The sequence below is a fragment of the Vigna unguiculata genome, chromosome 10 (assembly GCF_037176805.1).
Source record: "Vigna unguiculata cultivar grain cowpea cultivar isolate G323 ecotype 2 chromosome 10, ASM3717680v1, whole genome shotgun sequence".
NCBI classification, from domain to species: Eukaryota; Viridiplantae; Streptophyta; class Magnoliopsida; order Fabales; family Fabaceae; genus Vigna; species Vigna unguiculata.
This window is the reverse complement of record NC_140801.1, coordinates 30,501,043-30,520,494: the sequence shown is the minus strand read 5'-3', so window position 1 is coordinate 30,520,494 and position 19,452 is coordinate 30,501,043. Positions and strand designations below refer to the sequence as shown.

Sequence of the window (19,452 nt, the reverse complement as noted above, 5' to 3'; positions counted from 1 at the left end):
GACAACTCATAATGTTCATGTCTATCTATTATGCGCCTTTGCATTTAGCATTGGGTAAAACCCATACAATAACTGTCATAGCTATACCCTATCTTTTATTTCAGTTCTTCGGCAATAGTCAAAAAAACTTTTTGAATTATGGATACAAGAATCCAAATTCAATACGTAATTTTAGTATTCAAAGAAGATTCTTTCAGAATCTTCTTTTTCAATTTTTAAATCCCCTTTTCTTACCGAGTTCTTGTCGATGTGAAAAAGAGTGGATCCACGGGGTCCCAAATGAATTGGCTTATTCGAAAAAATCCCTGTTCTTTGGAAGATCTATCTCGTGTCTGGTACTGCATGGTTCCACCCTGCAAGAACTCTGAATCATTCTCTTGAAGCTCATCCTCTTCATCATAAATGATCCGTTTGTCCCGAAATGACCTGGCCCAATAGGGAAATCCAAAATTATTGGGCCTTTCAATACAATCAAATAGAAAGCCCCAAGGGCGCCATATTCTAGGAGCCCAAACGATGTGATTGAAAAAATCCTCCTCTATCTGTTGCAGGTCGAGGACTCCTCCCCCTTCTTCAAACTCCGATTCATATTTTTCATAGAGAAATCTCTGATCAACGATAAAATAAGATCCATTTTGAATCCTATTTAAGGGATTCCTTGGTTCGGACCGAAGAAGCAATGTCACTCGATCCTTATCAAATTGACTGCAATCTTTTTCTGTACGTGAGGATCCCACCAGAGCGCCTTCTACTTCTAATAAGCCATGAACTAGATCATAATTCTTCTCAACGAGTCCATAAGATGTGATCCCATTTTTTTCATCAGGTCTGGGTATAGACCAAAGGTCTTGAGCGACCGATCCGGCAGAACAACTCAAAAGGTAAAGAAGTATCGTTAATTTATTCATACTCGTTCCAAGTTCAAAGTACCATTCGTACAAATAAGAATCCCCCCCGTCACATGATTTCTTCTTCATATAGTAGATATAGGATCTATGGAGCAATTACATAGAAGTACATTTTGTGAAACAGCCCTTCCTATCTGATAGAAAAGGATCCCATGATCCTGAACCGATCTTACCTGAGACCAGAAATCCCAAGTTTGTCTATGAAGAACAGAACTAATTATATTAGTGTCTATGACGGATTTTTTTTGTATAATACTAATCGATAGGGCCTCATTGTTAAGTGCTACAAGATCTCGTACATTTCAACCCATCGTCGTGGACCCGAATCCATTAGTATGGGACATTTTCTTTTCCAAGTGAAATCCCCTAGTATATGAAAGAGTGAAAAAGTGTTTTCGTTGTTGTGTTATAAGAAGCCTTTGTATCTTAATGCATGTATTGAGTTTATTCGGAGCTATTAGAGCTGGATCTACTTTTTGGGGAATATGAGTCGAAGCAATAACAAGAGTATTTCTAGTGGAACATCTTTCACAATCCCTGAGAGAGATAGTTCACTAAAATACCGAGGGATAAGTAATTCGACTCAATCACATCCAGATCATGAATGTTAGGAATCCATATTATGCAAGGAGACATTGCTTTTGCTAATTCGAAGTGAAAGGTGATATAAAATTGGTCTATTTCTGGCATCATATCCATAGTTAGCGTATTCATCATAGTTAGAAGCTCCAGCTCCATATCAAGGTCACGGTTGATATCATCATTATCATCACTATCATCAATATCGTCACTATCATCAATATCGTCACTATCATCAATATAGTCACTATTATCAATAAGAAAACCCTTAGGCTTGTTATCCAGGAACTTGTTCAAAAATACTGTAATGAAAGGAACATAGGAGTTTGTCGCTAGGTATTTGACCAAATAGGATCGTCCAGTTCCTATAGAACCTATCACTAAAATACCCCTACTAGGGGGAAGTAGGGCTAAGCGGAGCGAAAAGAGTTTTCCATGAGATGGGAAATGCAAACTATTAACCCCCCACAAGGTGTGTGAATAAGTAATTGTCTGATAATTAGCAAGGAATATACGTCTTTCTACTAAACAGGATGTATTGAATTCATAAATCATTAGATACTTTTTTTGAATGTCAACTAAGTATTGTAAGTAAATTGCTCCCGGTTGTTCACTTATTTGATAACCAGAGTTATTCTTTGATAAAAGATCACTATGAGTAAGACTCAATAGAATTTGATCAACCCTTTTTTCTGTTGTTAAGGTAGAAAACTGAACCAAGAATTCTTTTTCTTTATCATCAATCGAATCAGTGTTCGAGACCCAGGATTCTATTTGATCATCAATCCAATCACCATTCACGTTTTTTATTTTTCTTATCAAGGAATAGATTGCTTTACTTGGATGACTTAGATGTCTTGTAAGAAGATGAAGTGGAAATTGATAGAAGTCACACTTCCAAGGATGGAAGATAAGCCTATGAGTTTAAACACACAAAGGGAGCAAGGACCTTTGATAAAACTCAAGGGTTCCAGAATCACTCAAGAACATAGGAGAATCACTCTCACTAAGATAGAAGAGATGAAACTCTTAAATTCTTTGAATAAAACTCTACTTGATTTCATTGATAAGAATGGTTTAGCTTATATACGAGCTTTAACCATCAGAATTACAAAAGACACATAATTTTCAGTTACAACCACCTTAAAGCTATTAATGAACCACTCAAGTTAATAATGATCCACTATTGAATTGCTGATTGTAACTGGATTCAAGGCAACCAAAAGTCATCCACAAGCATTCAACAAAGGTCCTCCAAAGGTTGGTTCTTAAGTTGGAAAATGGGCCCTTATTTAACATGAAAATAAATAAAAACTAAAGCCCTTTAATTGGTTACCCAAAACACAATTTGGTCAGCCAATTATACAAAGCATTGGGGCCTTATTTAAATTAAAGAAACTGCATCAACATCGCGCATTAGTTATCCTCCATTTGGACCATATGCAATTTACATCATGCCCTCCTTCTTTGAGAAGATTCGCCCCGAATCTAAAGCCTTTACTTCTCTACTAGTTTTACTAAAAGTTTAGTATGTCGTTGTAAAGAACTTTATTTGTGCCTAACTTGAAACTATTTCTCGTCCTCCAGGATCAAATGCAACTTCAATAGATTTAGTTTTGTTCCTTTCCAACGGTTGCAATCCGTGGATCACCTCTCTTGCTAACACTACCCCCACCTTGATATGTAACAAATAAATAACTCCATACGTTGTGTTTGACGAATTTGCTTCTCATCAGCGAACCAAATGCATAATAAAGCACTATGAACAAGCTTCCTTTTCAAACATGGAAGTTTGTGTGTTTCATTCACATGCTTATCCTTTGGCTCCTTTAAAATGACATCACAAACTGTTGAAGACAAGACAGTTTGTGATGGAACAAGAAAAGGAAGTAGAGAGAAAGATGATGGAAAATTTATTTGTCAATGTTTTTTCTTCAAGAGTTTGTAATGTCATTTTGAAGGAGTAAAAGGATAAGCATGTGAATGAAACACAGCAACTTCCTTGTCTGAAAAGGAAGCTTGTTCATAGTGCTTTATTATGCATTTGGTTCGCTGATGAGAAGCAAATTCGTCATACACAACGCATGAAGTTATTTATTGTTACATATCAAGGTGGGGGTAGTGTTGGCAAGAGAGGTGCTCGACGGATTGCAACCGTTGGAAAGGAACAAAACTAAATCTATTCAAGTTGCATTTGATCCTGGAGGACGAGAAATAGTTTCAATTTGTGCACAAATAAAGTTCTTTACAAAGACATACTAAACTTTTATTAAAACTAGTAGAAAAATAAAGGCTTTAGATTCGGGGCGAATCTTCTCAAAGAAGGAGCGTATGATGTGAATTGCATATGGCCCAAATAGAGGATAACTAACGCGCGATATTGGTGCAGTTTCTGTAATTTAAATAAGGACCCAATGCTTTGTATAATTGGCTGACCAAATTGTGTTTTGGGTTAACCAATTAAAGGGCTTTAGTTTTTCTTTATTTTAAAGTTAAATAAGGTCCCATTTTCCAACTTAAAAACCAACCTTTGGAGGACCTTTGTTGAATGCTTGTGGATGACTTTGGGTTGCCTTGAATTCAATTACAATCAGCAATTCAATAGTGGATCATTATTAACTTGAGTGGTTCATTAATAACTTTAAGGGGGTTGTAACTGAAAATTATGCATCTTTTGTAATGTTGATGGTTAAAGATCCTATATAAGCTAAACCAATCTTATCAATGAAATCAAGGTGAGTTTTATTCAGAAAATATAAGAGTTTTATCTCTTCTATCTTAGTGAGAGTGATTCTCCTACGTTCTTGAGTGATTCAGGAACGCTTAGTTTCATCAAAGGTCCTTGCTCCCTTTGTGTGTTTAAACTCATATGCTTATATTGCATCCTTGGAAGTGTGACTTCTATCAATTTCCACTTCTTCTTCTTATCTATTTCTGTTTTCTTGTTTTAAACAATTTGTCAAATTTCTTGCTTATTACCATTCCAACCTAGATCGAACCATGAAACGAATCCACCCCTCTAGATTCACATCATTTGGTATTCAGAGCCTGGCTCACTAGATTTGGAATAACAATGGATGTTTATTATACAAGGTGTTTAATCGAAGGCCACCCATCTTTAGTTCCATTCAGTTACGAAAGCGACAACAATGTTGTAAACAAAAGATTGGTGGAGAAACTCAAGTTACCAACAAGCTTTCATCCGAATCAAGCATGGATCAAATTCAGTACAGGACAATGTGTGAAAGATGCTCCCATGGACTCTGGTCATCTTCTTTTGCGATTGGCACGGCTTCATTTTAAAGCACTCAATCTTAAAGAACGTTCCATTTATTGGAGGCATGAGGGACATTAAATTAAGTTGAAATTTATGACACCAAGACAAGTCAGTAAGGATCAACATAGGCTAAAGGAGAAAATAGAAAAAGAGAGAATAGAAAAAGAGAGAATAGAAATAGAAGAAATAGAAACTTCAGAAGGAAGGGAAAATGAATAAAAAGAAAAGGAAGTAGAGTGAAAGATGATGGAAAACAGTTTGTGATGTCATTTTAAAGGAGCAAATGGGTAAGCATGTGAATGAAACACACCAACTTCCATGTTTAAAAAGGAAGCTTGTTCATAGTGCTTTATTATGCATTTGGTTCGCTAATGAGAAGCAAATTCTTGAAACACAACGCATGGAGTTATTTATTGTTACATATCAAGGTGGGGGTAGTGTTGGCAAGAGAGGTGCTCCACAGATTGCAACCGTTGGAAAGGAACAAAACTAAATATATTCAAGTTGCATTCGATCCTGGAGGACGAGAAATAGTTTCAAGTTGTGCACAAATAAAGTTCTTTACAAGGACATACTAAGCTTTTATTAAAACTAGTAGAGAAATAAAAGGTTTAGATTCGGGGCGAATCTTCTCAAAGAAGGAGGGCATGATGTGAATTGCATATGGCCCTAATGGAGGATAACAAACGCGCGACGTTGATGCAGTTTCTTTAATTTAAATAAGGCCCCAATGCATTGTATAATTGGCTGACCAAATTGTTTTTTGGGTTAACCAATTATAGGGCTTTAATTTGTTTTCTTTATTTTTAAGTTAAATAAGGCCCCATTTTCCAACTTAAGAACCAACCTTTGGAGGACCTTTGTTGAATGCTTGTGGATGACTTTGGGTTGCCTTGAATTCAGTTACAATCAGCAATTCAATAATGAATCATTATTAACTTGAGTGGTTCATTTATAGCTTTAAGGGGGTATTCATTGAAAATTATCTGTCTTTTGTAATTCTGATGGTTAAAGCTTCTATATAAGCTAAACCATTCTTATCAATGAAATCCAGTAGAGTTTTATTCAGAAAATATAAGAGTTTTATCTCTTCTATCTTAGTGAGAGTGATTCTCCTATGTTCTTGAGTGATTCAGGAACCCTTGAGTTTTATCAAAGGTCCTTGCTCCCTTTGTGTGTTTAAACTCATAGGCTTATCTTGCATCCTTGGAGGCGTGACTTCTATCAATTTCCACTTCATCTTTTTATCTATTTCTATATTCTTGTTTTAAACAATTTCTCAAATTTCTTGCTTATTAGCATTCCAACCTAGATCGAACCATGAAACGAATCCACCCCTTTGGATTCACATTATTTCGAATTTAGAGCCTGGCCCACTAGATTTAGAATAACAATGGAAGTTAATTATAAAAGGTATTTAATCGAAGGCCATCCATGTTTAGTTCCATTCGATTACGAAAGCGACAACACTGTTGTAAGCCAAAGATTGGTGGAGAAACACAAGTTACAAATAAGCTTTCATCCGAATCAAGCATGGATCAAATTCAGTACAGGACAATGTGTGAAAGGTGCTCGCATGGACTCTAGTCATCTTCTTTTAGGATAGGCATGGCTTCATTTTAAAGCACTTTATTCAAGTTGCATTTGATCGTGGAGGACGAGAAATAGTTTCAACTTGTGCACAAATAAAGTTCTTTACAAGGACATACTAAACTTTTATTAAAACTAGTAGAAAAATAAAGGCTTTAGATTCGGGACGAATTTTCTCTTAGAAGGAGGGTATGATGTGAATTGCATACGGCCCAAATGGAGGATAACTAACGCGCGACGTTGATGCATTTTCTTCAATTTAAATAAGGCCCCATTGCTTTGTATAATTCGCTGACCAAATTGTGTTTTGGGTTAACCAATTAAAGGGCTTTAGTTTTTCTTTATTTTCAAGTTAAATAAGGGCCCATTTTCCAACTTAAGAACCAACCTTTGGAGGACCTTTGTTGAATGCTTGTGGATGACTTTTTGTTGCCTTGAATTCAGTTACGATAAGCAATTCAATAGTGGATCATTATTAACTTGAGTGGTTCATTAATAGCTTTAAGGGGGATGTAACTGAAAATTATGTGTCTTTTGTAATTCTGATGGTTAAAGCTCCTATATAAGCTAAACCATTCTTATCAATGAAATCAAGTTGAGTTTTATTCAGAAAATATAAGAATTTTATCTCTCCTATCTTAATGAGAGTGATTCTTCTATGTTCTTGAGTGATTCAGGAACCCTTGAGTTTTATCAAAGGTCCTTGCTCCCTTTGTGTGTTTAAACTCATAGGCTTATCTTGTATCCTTGGAAGTGTGACTTCTATTAATTTCCACTTCATCTTCTTATCTAATTCTGTTTTCTTGTTTTAAACAATTTCTCAAATTTCTTGCTTATTAGCATTCCAACCTAGATCGAACCATGAAACGAATCAAACCCTCTGGATTCACATCATTTGGTATTCAGAACCTGGCTCACTAGATTTGGAATAGCAATGGAAGTTTATTATACAAGGTGTTTCATCGAAGGCCACCAATGTTTAGTTCCATTCGATTACGAAAGCGACAACAATGTTGTAAGCCAAAGATTGGTAGAGAAACTCAAGTTACAAACAAGCTTTCATCTGAATCAAGCATGGATCAAATTCAGTACAGGACAATGTGTGAAAGATGCTCCCATGTACTCTTGTCATCATCTTTTGGGATGGGCATAGGTTAGTTTTAAAGCACTCAATCTTGATGAACGCTCCATTTATTTGAGGCATGAGGGACATAAAATGAAGTTGAAGTTTATGAAACCAAGACAAGTCAGTAAGGTTCAACATAGGCTGAACGAGAGAATAGAAAAAGAAGAAATAGAAACATCAGAAGGAAGGGAAAATGAAGAAAACGAAAAGTAGAGAGAAAGATGATGGAAAATTTATTTGTCAATGTTTTTTCTTCCACAGTTTGTCATGTCATTTTAAAGGAGCAAAATGATAAGCATGTGAATGAAACACTCCAACTTCCATGTTTAAAAAGGAAGCTTGTTCATAGTGCTTTATTATGCATTTGGTTCGCATATGAGAAGCAAATTCGTCAAACACAACGCATGGAGTTATTTATTGTTACGTATCAAGGTAGGGGTAGTGTTGGCAAGAGAGCTGCTCCACGGATTGCAACCGTTGCAAAGGAACAAAACTAAATCTATTCAAGTTGCATTTGATCCTGGAGGATGAGAAATAGTTTCAAGTTGTGCACAAATAAAGTTCTTTACAAGGACATACTAAAATTTTATTAAAACTAGTAGAAAAATAAAGGCTTTAGATTCGGGGCGAATCTTCTCAAAGAAGGAGGGCATGATGTGAATTGCATATGGCCCAAATGGAGGATAACTAACGCGCGACGTTGCTGCAGTTTCTTTAACTGAAATATGGCCCCAATGCTTTGTATAATTCGTGGACCAAATTGCTTTTTGGGTTAACCAATTATAGGGCTTTAGTTTTTTATCTTTATTTTCAAGTTAAATAAGGGCCCATTTTCCAACTTAAGAACCAACCTTTGGAGGACCTTTGTTGAATGCTTGTGGATGACTTTTGGTTGGCTTGAATTCAGTTACAATCAGCAATTCAATAGTGGATCATTATTAACTTGAGTGGTTCATTAAGAGCTTTAAATATTGGGATTATCGACGGATATGTTCCGACGGATACTGATCCGTCGGTAAATTATGAATACCGACGGATTTACTGACGGACGATGAATTGATGACATTACCGACGGATATATCCGTCGGTAATGGCAAGGAAAGAATTGAGAGGAATGGACCGACGGAATAATCCGTCGTTAATGTGCATTGTAAACTGGTCTGCTATTTACCGACGGATGGGCTGCTATTTCTAACGGTTGGAATCCTTCGGTAAGTAATTAACTAATAACAGAAGCCACTTTCGCTTTCTTCCTCCCCCAATTTTATTTTACCCCTAAAACGCGAATGCGAGCGCAAACCAGTCACCGTACATCGATCCAACATCGTCGTCCACACTGTCGCAGTTTGACGTTGCCGGTGCATTGTCATTGCCGCTACCATCGACTGTGCCCTCCATCGTCATTGTTTTCGTGGGTTGAGGGAACACAGTGCTCTGTGTAGGTTTTCCCGGTGCGTTCTCCGACCATCTCACAGTGGTTGTGGTAAGTCTTACCGACAATGATCATTTTGGTTCTGTTATTGTTTGTCCCTCCACTAACTTTCCCATTATGATTGTGTGATTGGTAGGGGCAGTGGTTGGATTTTTGTGTTGTGGCTGTTTTGGTGTGGGGCGTTTTCCAAATACCACGCTCATTGATAGGTCAGTATTTTTTACCTTCAAACAGGTTAAATTTTGACAATTACCATTCTCGCTTATTTATAATGTTATAATTTAGATTGAAGTGGCGAAGGTAGTCGAGACACAATCCAATTTGGAGCGGCAATCGGAGTTGATAGAGACTCATCAACAAGAGGTACTCTTAAAACCAATTTATTTCTGAATTGATTGCTAGGTTTGAGCCCAAATTGATTGCTTCATTTTGTTTTGGATTCCATTAAGTTGTTAAGGTGATTGATTTTGAGTTCATGTCTCATACAACCATTTGCATTTCTGAATTGATTGCTAGGTTGGAGCCTAAATTGATTGCTTTGTTTTGTTTTGGGTTCCATTAAGTTATTAAGTTGATTGATGCATTTTGTGAATGTGTTCATGTCTCATACAAGCATTGTGATTCATCTTTGAATCTAGCTCTTTTGTCAATTAATCTGATTCATGACATTTAAAATAAAGTATTGTGTTCTTCACCACCAATCTGTGACCAAAAGCAACAAAAATCTCCACCTTGTCTCCACTTTTTGTTCACTTCATTCTTTCTTATGTTGATTGCTTCCACCTTAGCCATGGATGTTGTTTCTATCTTGCCAATCAAGTCTTTAGATTCCTTTATTTTCCCATTCAGTGCTGCAACCAAATTAAAATTATAAATCTAAGACTTAAAGTACAACTAGACTAGTCAATTAGGTAATTGCAAATTAGAACTAGATTTTGGATGCAACCCTTATTATTTGTCACCTGTTTTAAGTTCAGCAAGAATGTAGGTAGATGTCCCCTAGGTTCTCCCACAACTGCCATAACATTTGGAGCTCAATTGCAAAAAGTCAATCTTTGTTAACTCTCTGGTCAACTCTGATTGAAAAAGTCAACTCTGATTGAAAAGTCAAGTCTGCATAATTTGATGAGTCTTTGGCTTATTTGCATGCATTGGTTTCTTCCAATCAGTATTTCAGTGCTAAATTTACATGTTTTGGCTGCATTAGAATCATATAACTTAAGTTAAGGTTAGTCATGTTAAATAATCAACATAAACAAACTTTACTATGCAACCCACTAGGCTATATTTCACATAAGATTGTTGATTGGTTATGATTTGTGCCAATGCAGGTATTTTGCTATCAGATTTGCTATCCCATTCAGTTGTGGTTTGCAGTAAAGGTGAGTGTCTTGTTTAGCTATCTAATTTTGGATTTTTATCTCTATTTATGCGTTGAATCTGTTTTGTGCATGGATTCACTTGATAGTAAATGTATCAATGTAGTAAATTAGATAGTGGTGACATGAGGGACACTCACTTTTAGGATTTTTTTTTCTTTTGAATCAATTGAACTTGCCCATTTGGGACGTTCCTGCCACCAATATGGAGATAGCCAAGACAGCAAAGACATACTAATTAAACCACACTTGACAACATATATGTTCACTATTAATGTGACAACACAACCACACCTTTTTGGGTCAAATTTGGTACCCATGACTTCAAACTGTTAAAACTTGAAACCAACATGAAGCTAAACACTAAACAAACATATTTGAATGATCAAAATACTGCATGAATAAAGAAAAATAGAAAACATTCATATTGAAACTCAAAGAATGAACAAGTTATGGGAACTTAAACTAAATTAAATACTTTTTGGGGTTGTGATGATTTAAGCTTCTAATTCTAAAACTATGAATTGGAACATGTTAAAGATGATTGAAAATGGGTAAAAACAAGAAGTTATGACTGAAAACGAAATTAAAACTTAAAAAGTACAAATGGGTTGTGAAATGGGTTTGGAGGCAAACTCAAAAACATGAATCTTGATCAATGATTTTCATCTCTTCACACCAATCAGTCTTAATAGCTGCCATATAGGATTAATGCAAATGACAAAGTCCTGAATGGTAGCTCACACTCAAATATACAATATAACAACACACTTGGTAGCCTAAAATGGCTAACAAAGAGTGCCTAAAATGCATACGAAGACAAAAAATGAGTTCCAAGTGCTGTAAATACCTTGAACTCGTTTCAATATGTTGAAATGTGTAGAATAAATAGTGAGGACCCTCCAACAATGATAGGTTCACGAAATCACTATCCAAACCCCACTTTCAAGTAAGAAAAGTAAGCCAATCATGCACATGCTTGTGTGATGAAGGGTCAAAACGTGTAGTAGTGTGCAAATGCATAATTCTGGCATCTAGACATGGTTAATATGATGCTAATGAGTTACTAAAATAGTAAATTTTCCTAAAGAACTATTGGAGATTAAAAATCCCAATTCTAGGTAGTCTAGAAAACCTAAAATGATCATATCACACTCAAAACTTGTAAAATGCTTAGAATGACATAATTGATGGCTCAAACATGTTACACATAACTAAACCAAGATGCTAGGATGCTTAAACCTTGAGTTAGAACTTTGATTTTAAAAGTCAACCTTTGGGTCAACTTTCCATAAAAGTGACTTGTAGAGGTGGAAATCTGAACCCATGCTGAATTTTTAAGTTCAGTAACCTCTAATCACTTTTAATTTGTTGAATTTGGATTACTAAGGTGCACCAAAGTCACACAATACAAGTTAGTGTGTTAGTTCCCTATGTACAAGAAAAATAGGCTAAACTAGGCTAACTAGTCAGTCCCAAACTAATAAAGATCATATTAAGGGGTAGTTTTTAGTGAATGGAAAGTAAAATGTAATCTAAAATGAGTCAATAACAGTAATGAAACATTACAAAACAGCAAACACATATCACACTCTCATCTCAACTTTTAAAGGCTTAAAATGAAGATTTTTCTTCAAATTGAGTGTGTGCGGTTTGAAATTGGGTATGAAAATGGTTTTTTTATCCTTTGGCCATGCATAATATGACGCAAGTGAACTTTAGAAACAAACAAATGAACAAAATATAAAGAGAATTACAAAATCACTAGTTCAAGTTTAAAATGGCTAACAAAGAGGGCTAAAATGCATATGAACACAAAAAATGAGTTTCAAGTGTTGTAAATACCTTGAACCCGTTTCAATATGTTGAAATGTGTAGAATAAATAGTGAGGACCCTCCAACAATGATAGGTTCACGAATCACCATCCAAACCCCACTTTCAAGTAAGAAAAGTAAGCCAATCATGCACATGCTTGTGTGATGAAGGGTCAAAACGTGTAGTAGTGTGCAAATGCATAATTCTGGCATCTAGACATGGTTAATATGATGCTAATGAGTTACTAAAATAGTGAATTTTCCTAAAGAGCTAGTGGAGAATAAAAATCCCAATTCTAGGTAGTCTAGAAAACCTAAAATGAGCATATCACACTCAAAACTTGTAAAAGGCTTAGAATGAGATAATTGATGGTTCAAACATGTTACAAGTCACTAAAGCAAGATGCTAGGATGCTTAAACCTTAAGTTAGAACTTTGATTTGAAAAGTCAACCTTTGGGTCAACTCTCCATGAAAAGTGACTTGTAGAGGTGGAAATCTGAACCCATGCTGAATTTTTAAGTTCAGTAACCTCTAATCGCTTTTAATTTGTTGAATTTGGGTTGCTAAGGTGCACCAAAGTCACACAATACAAGTTAATGTGTTAGTTCCCTATGTACAAGAAAAATAGGCTAAACTAGGCTAACTAGTTAGTCCCAAACTAATAAAGATCATATTAAGGGTTAGTTTTTAGTGAATGGAAAGTAAAATGTAATCTAAAATGAGTCAATAACAGTAATGAAACATTACAAAACAGCAAACACATATCACACTCTCATCTCAACTTTTAAAGGCTTAAAATGAGGATTTTTCTTCAAATTGAGTGTGTGGGGTTTGAAATTGGGTATGAAAATGGTTTTTTTATCCTTTGGCCATGCATAATATGATGCAAGTGAACTTTAGAAACAAACAAATGAACAAAATATAAAGAGAATTACAAAATCACTAGTTCAAGTGTAAAATGGCTAACAAAGAGTGCCTAAAATGCATATGAACCCAAAAAATGAGTTTCAAGTGCTGTAAATACCTTGAACTTGTTTCAATATGTTGAAATGTGTAGAATAAATAGTTAGGACCCTCCAACAATGATAGGTTCACGAAATCACTATCCAAACCCCACTTTCAAGTAAGAAAAGTAAGCCAATCATGCACATGCTTGTGTGATCAAGGGTCAAAACGTGTAGTAGTGTGGAAATGCATAATTCTAGCATCTAGACATGGTTAATATGATGCTAATGAGTTACTAAAATAGTGAATTTTCCTAAAGAGGTAGTGGAGAATAAAAATCCCAATTCTAGGTAGTCTAGAAAACCTAAAATGAGCATATCACACTTAAAACTTGTAAATTGCTTAGAATGAGATAATTGATGGCTCAAACATGTTACAAGTCACTAAAGCAAGATGCTAGGATGCTTAAACCTTGAGTTAGAACTTTGATTTGAAAAGTCAACCTTTGGGTCAACTCTCCATGAAAAGTGACTTGTAGAGGTGGAAATCTGAACCCATGTTGAATTTTTAAGTTCAGTAACCTCTAATCACTTTTAATTTGTTGAATTTGGGTTACTAAGGTGCACAAAAGTCACACAATACAAGTTAGTGTTTTAGTTCCCTATGTTTATGCTTTGAATCTGATATTGGATCCATCTAGGATCCATTTTTCTATCATTAGGTAATTACTATTGGGATTCCTATGACTAGGTAATTCGAATTACTATTTTTGGTCTGCATAGTCATGGGACTTGCATTCCAATTAGAATAGTGATGTTTGGTTTCTATTTGGATATCTTACATAATAAATGGGATATATCCCCACATTGTAGCAAATTAATTCAAATTCTCCCTTTAACATTCTAATTTAAGGCCTTTATTGTTTTATAGAACATGGGCGAACCTCCTTTCAATCGTACTTGGATGTATGCTCGTTGTTATAGTGGTAGAAGGGGGTTGAAGGAGTCTTTTGTCTTAGGCGTTGAAGAGTTTGTCCGAGTTGCAAGACAATCTAGATATTTTTAACTTGAAGGTGGAATTAGATGCCCTTGCATTAAGTGTGACTGTACAAGGATTTTGACAGATGAGGTTGTCAAAGTTCACCTTTATAAAAAAGGGTTCATACCAAATTATTGGATTTGGAGATTACACGGTGAAGATATGCCAACTATTGATTTACATGAAGGTGATAATTATGTACTTAGAGATGGTGTACGTACTGTAGAAATGGAGCAATTGTGTGACATGGAAGAGATGGTTAATAACGCTTTGTGTCAATTTCAATCAACCCAACAACCCAACGACACTAACTTAGAAGAGTGTCCTAATGAATCCACACAAAGGTTTTATAATTTGTTGGCGGAGGCAAATCAACCTTTATTTGAAGGGGCTAGAGACTCAAAATTGTCAGTATGTGTTAGACTTCTATCTTATAAGTCTAATTGGAATATTCCCAACCAATGCTTAGAGGCTTTCACCAAACTTTTGTTAGATCTCACACCACCAAATATGAGCTTGCCGAAGAGTTATTGTGACGCTAAGAGGTTAGTATCAAAGTTGGGATTGGAGGCTAAGAAGATTGATTGTTCTGTGAGTGGTTGTATGCTCTTTTATGACAATGATAGTGGAAAAAAAGATGCAGCATTACTTGAATGTAAATTTTGTCCTAAACCAAGATATCACCCACTTCACCAAGGATCAAGGCGTAAAAAACCAATTGCAGTTAAGTCAATGTTCTATTTGCCTATAATCGCAAGATTACAAAGAATGTTTGCTTCTATGCAAACCGCGCCACATATGACTTGGCATCATGATAACCAAAGTCAAGGAATGGTACGTCACCCATCTAATGGTGAAGCCCGGAAGCATTTGGATCGTAAACATCCTACCTTTGCGTCTGATGCACGCAATGTGCGACTAGGTCTATGTTCAGATGGATTTAACCCTTACATTCAGGCTTCATCTTCACGATATTCTTGTTGGCCCGTGATTGTTACTCCATGAAATCTTCCTCCTGAAATGTGCATGTCAAAGCCTTATATGTTTTTGAGTTGTCTTATACCAGGGCCATCCAATCCAAAGGCCTCTATTGATGTTTACTTGGAGCATTTAATTGATGATTTGAAGAAGTCGTGGGTTGGTATCTTGACCTATGATGTTTCAAGGAAACAAACTTTTATGATGAGGGCATGTTTGATGTGGACTATTAATGACTTCCCTGCTTATGGGATGTTATCTGGTTGGGGCACACATGGTAGATTGGCTTGTCCGCATTGCATGGAGTACAATAAGTCATTCACGTTAAATTATGGTCGCAAAAGTTGTTGGTTTGACTCACATCGTAGGTTCTTACCTAATGACCATCCCTTTAGGAGAAATATTAAAGCCTTTCGGAAAGGGCAAGTTGAAACAGATGGGCCACCTCCTAGGTTGACACCATTACAAGTTTGGAGAAGAGTGAAACATTTTCCAAAAGTCACTGAAAACGGTGTAACACGGATAGATGGATATGGAGAGTGGCATAATTGGACAAAAAGAAGCATTTTTTGGGATCTTCCATATTGGAAAGATAATTTGTTAAGACATAATCTTGATGTAATGCACATAGAAAAAAATTTCTTTGAGAACATATTCAATACTGTTATGAATGTGACGGGAAAGACAAAAGACAATGAGAAAGCAAGAAGGGATTTAGGATTGTATTGCAAGCGAAAAGACTTGGAGTTGAAGGTTCAAGATAATGACAAAATATTAAAGCCTGAAGCGAATTACACTTTAACTCCAGATGAAGCTAAATCAGTTTGTCGGTGGATAAAGGAACTTAAAATGCCAAATGGTTATAGTTCCAACTTGGCTAGATGTGCTGATGTTGAAAAGGGAAGAATCCATGGAATGAAAAGTCATGATTGCCATGTATTCATGGAGTCATTACTTCCTATTGCATTTAGTGCTTTGCCCATTCATGTTTTAAATCCTCTTACTGAAATTAGCCACTTTTTCAAAGATTTGTGCTCTGCAACATTAAAAGAGGAATCCATAAGAAGAATGGAGGAAAATATTCCAATTATTCTCTGCAAATTAGAGAGAATATTCCCTCCTGGATTATTTGATTCCATGGAACATCTCCCTATTCATCTCCCCCATGAAGCATTGATGGGTGGACCAGTGCAATACAGATGGATGTATCCATTTGAAAGGTATTAAAGGACCGTCCAATTCATGTTTATAATTAATTTTGTCACTAATTTTTTCATCATGATGTATTTTTTTTATTCGTATAGATTCATGGGTGATTCAAAACGATCAATAAAAAATAAAGCAAGAGTTGAAGGTTCTATTTGTGCATCTTATTTACACCGTGAGACAACATACTTTTGTTCTCATTACTTCAACAACTTCATGTTGTCACAACGCAATTGGAGGAATGAAGTTGAATGTCAAAGAGATGTGTCAATGTTGTCTGTTTTTCAGCAACAAGGTTGACATGTAGGGAGAGAATCGATTCATTGGCTAACTGATGCCGAGTTCAAATCTGCTCATGTTCATGTGTTAATCAATTGCACTAAAGTCAAACCATATCTTGAGTAAGTTATATCCTCCTTTGTTAACAAATTTGTGGTCAATTATATGTAAGCCTACAATTAATTTACCATTGCAATCTATTTTCACCAGCTCATTCCTTATGGGCTTGCAAATACCTGAGAGCAGTGCTTCTGCTCGTATTCATTTAGAGTTTCCTGAATGGTTCCAATATCAAGTATGTATTGTACCATTAATTATGTAACAAATGGATTTTAATGTATCATAATTTTATTTCTATCTTTCTATACCTGTAGGTTTATAACGAGCCATTAAGTGTTAGAAACCAAGACCTAAGGGATTTGTCAAATTGGCCAATGAAATGTGTCAAAGAATGGCACACGTACTTCGTGAATGGGTACAAGTTCCATACTAACGCATGGAGCAAAGGGAAAAAGACTATAAATAGTGGTGTTCATGTGAAGGGCCTTACCGAAGGAGGTGAAGATGATTTTTATGGGATCATTCATAGAATATATGAACTAGAGTACAATACTTCTAATAAACCGAAGAAAGTTGTACTTTTTTTTTGTGAATGGTTTGATCCCTCAAGAAAAGGTACAAGAGTGGATCCTAAATATAACATTGTGGACATTCACATGACTTCAAGGTACCAACCATTTGATCCATTTATTTTAGCATACAATGTTAGACAAGTATATTATGTACGCTATCCACCATCTCGAAAAGACAACCGTGGTTGGTGTGTTGCAATTAAAACAAAGCCGAGAGGTCGCATTGAATCAAATGAGGTGGAAGACGATGTCCCTTACCAAGTTGATGAAATGTCCCATGTGAACGAAGTAATTGAAGTAGAACGTGTATCGGGATTTCATCATATAGAAGGTCATGATGAAGAGTTGGAACATGAGGAGGAGGAGGAAGAAGAAGAAGAAGAAGAAGAAGAAGAAGAGGAAGATCTAGATGAAGAAGAAGATGAAACTGAAGAAGAAGAAGTGGAGGAAGAGAAGGACGACGATGAGGGTGAAAGTGATGATATTGACTAACTTTGTCTTTTTTGTTTTAGTACTTAACTTTTTAATGTTTGTTTTTTTTCATTTCATTTGAACTTTTGGTTGTTGTATTTCAAGTTGTGTAATATCTCTAATGAATAGTTATTAAGTTGGTATATTTGTTTGTTATTATTTGTTTGTTATTATACACCATCTTAATTTGTTTGACACTTAGATCCTATACGCCATACACCATGTCATCGGGAGATCCACCTCGACCACCCCCAGTTGATAAGGGGCAAGGTATTGCAAAAACAAGAAAGAGACGTAATAATTATGTGCTTCGGATTCCAGTCAGACCCATCACCCCTACCCCGGGCTTACATATGCCATCTTTATCTTCCCCACCTCCACCCACAGGGTTACATAACCCAACATCTATCCCGGCGATTCATATGTCGTTCTCCTCTTCTCAACCTCCACCCACAGGGTTGCATACCCCTGTTGTTGCTCCCAGGCCCCCTTCTGTACCACCCTCCCATATACCATCCTCATCTTCATCAGCTGCACAAACTGGGTTACATACCCCTTCTACAGACATTGGAGCATCCCCATCACCTTATACTATATCATCCACAGCCTCCATTGGTGGCTCATCTTCTGCCGTTGGTCAGCAGTTTGCACCATCCCCAGTTGCAGGTGATATAGTTGCCCCACACCCTATGGTTGATGTTGATTGAACCTGTCGGTCGAGGGTAATATTTAAATACAATTATTCTCATTGTTTATATTATGTAATTCTTTCATTTTCTGACAATTTTCCATGAATTGTAGGTTTGTTCCATCTAGAGTTGCTTCACAGGCTATCACAAAGACAATCAAGCAACAATTTCTTAATCCTTGGCCATCATGGGGATCAATACCTGAAAAAGACAAGGAAATTTTCTAGCAACATTTCAAGGTAACATCTTCTAACTTATTATATAGGTAAATTAAGTTGTTAACTACTATTCCATGTTTAATATACTTATAATGTTTTATATGTTTAAATTGTGTTATAGAGGAGAGTTCAGTGGGCTCCAGAGCATGAAATTGCCATTAAGAGAAATTTCAACAACAGAGCTTCCCAACGTCTATCTGAGCTGTTTAGAGATGCTAGAACGGCTAAAGAAAGGCCAGAATGGATTCCTAATGATGTGTGGACAAGGCTACTAGAACATTAGAATTCTCCAAGTTACCGGAGCAAGTGTATTGTAGCAAAAAAGAATAGGGCTTCTGAAACAGGTGGGACCCTACACACAGGTGGATCCATTACCACTTACGAGCATGCCCTTCGTATGGTAAACACATTAACTGTTTGTATTTTTCATATTTGAACTACATTTTTAAAGTTTGAAATCAAATCAAATCTAACTATATAACATTTTGTTGTAGGCACGTGAGTTGGGACGCCATGTGTTTCTTGATGAAGTCTTTCAGCAGACACATATCCGGAAGGGCACTGGCGAGTATGTGGATGAGAGGTCTAGGAAGATAAATGTAAGTCTCTTTTACTGTTCAATATTATTTACTCTTAAATGTATCCCACCACAGAATAATAATTGTTCATTGTTTACTTACAGGAAGAATTTCAGACTAGGCTTTCTCAAGTTAGATCTGAGGTTTCCTCATGTCCTGATGGAACACAAGAGCAGTCCTCTGTTGATCCTACACAGGACGAGAATATCAGAACTAGGTGTTGGATTGAGACAGTAGGAGGGAAAAAGAAAGGAAGACTTTATGGGGCTGGTCAACTTGTTTCAAAATATACAGGTCCAAATGAAAGCTT

At 36.1% G+C, this 19,452-nt stretch overlaps 1 pseudogene; it reads left to right on the top strand.

Moving 5' to 3' along the window:
* The first annotated feature begins 13,986 nt into the window (after positions 1-13,986).
* On the top strand, positions 13,987-17,678 carry LOC146882365 (uncharacterized; annotated as a pseudogene).
* Positions 17,679-19,452: the final 1,774 nt, after the last annotated feature.